Source organism: Octopus bimaculoides, chromosome 1, assembly GCF_001194135.2.
Source record: "Octopus bimaculoides isolate UCB-OBI-ISO-001 chromosome 1, ASM119413v2, whole genome shotgun sequence".
NCBI classification, from domain to species: Eukaryota; Metazoa; Mollusca; class Cephalopoda; order Octopoda; family Octopodidae; genus Octopus; species Octopus bimaculoides.
In genome coordinates, this window is record NC_068981.1 from 16,674,573 (window position 1) to 16,676,383 (window position 1,811).

Consider the following 1,811-nt stretch of genomic DNA (forward strand, 5'->3'; position numbering starts at 1 on the left):
TATATATATATATATGTATGTATGTATGTATGTATGTATGTATGTATGTATGTATGTGTATAGGGGTGAGAAAACAAACGAAAGAAAACAGCACTGAATACATTTGGTTGAGTGTTACTAATATATGCGTATATATGTGTGTATATGCATTTATGCATGTATGTCTGCGTGCATAAATACATATATAGGATCTACACACTCTCTCATATACTAGACCTAATATACACATATATATAGTTAGAATTTTAAAAAAAGACGAAGAAGGTGTATAAACAACAAACAGGTGTATTAGGTTAACGCTCGGGAAGGTGAAAAAGCCACAGACAGTATGGTTGAGTGTTTCTTGTCCGTCTCCACATATTCTGAAATTACATGTTATGATTCTTTTCATTATATGTTTTTGGTAATTTCTGGAGAATAGAGCGTCCACCACATTTTCTATTGTTCGCATGGCGGTAGTTTGATCTGCCTCACTGTCAGTCTGGATCAGCTTGGATTTTCAGAGAAAGAAATCAACCAACTGATTCGCACGTTACATAATTTTACTATACCTGTAAGTAGAATAGTAAAATTATGTAAGACCCTTCTCGGGCTTAAAATGCGACATTGTTTTCATTATCTGCATTCAGAAGAAGAATGTAAATGATTAAATAGAGGAGACACACACACACGCACATTGGTGGTCAATGCAGAAACGGGGAAACTCAAGGTGTTAGAAAACATCTCTGCAATTGGCTGTGTCCATTATTTAGCTGTATTAAAGGTGAGTGCAATAGGATGATAGTAATGTGGCACAAAATGGTTGCTTTCAAATGTCAGGGAGTGAGAGACGAAACGGTTTGTTGTTTATAGGAGGAAGTTAAGGTGCACGTTGTTAGGGTGCAATAGAAGAGATAGTGACAGAGACGGTGTCCTTGTTAGTTTGAAGCAGCCAAAAGTATTTTCCCACTTAGTGTGTTTGGAAGCGATAAGGGGACGTTAGGAATTTACATTCACACGTACACACATATACGTGAAAACCCATGTCCGTGTATACACGCATGCATACACCTATATACACTTTTATCTATCTTCCTATCCATTTTATCGAACTGTGGGGAAGAGAAGTCATTAAAATAGTCATTATTGAATTCATACAAACGATTAACCTTTTTTAAGCTTTAGCATAGCAGGGAATTGTTTCAGGTTTCAGTAGTGAATATTAGTAAATGGGATCAGCTCACGAGTAAGTACTTATAGCTCTTACAATATAATTCGCCTTGAAGATATTTGTTACCACAGACACTGATGTAACCATTATTTATGCTTCCGGGGAGAAACAAAAATTCTATCTATTTTAAAGTCGAAATATTTAAAGATTAATAATCGAACTGTCGAGCACCGTGAACTAATGGGTATAAGTCTGAAACTCAATATATATAATGGTATGAATAGCAGTTATGAAAGCTGAGACTATTTTAGCGATGTAAAATAAAACTATCAGAACTATGAAATATAAAACTATGAAGACTATGAGAGGAAGAAATGCAACTGTGAAACATGAAACTAAAGCAATTTTGAAATATGGTCATTTTTTCTCGTAGAATATAATTATTTCTGACAATTTATCTCTAATGCAAACTCGTTGAAATATTTGCAAGGAGTCGGTATAATGTGCTCAGAGAGTGACCCTGCAATACTTCATATTCAGCATCTCTATAAACTTAATATTCAGCAGAGAGAGCAAAATGAAATCCCTCCCTCCATTCCCCTTCTCTCTCTCTCTCTCTCTCTCTCTCTCTCTATATATATATATATATATATATATATAT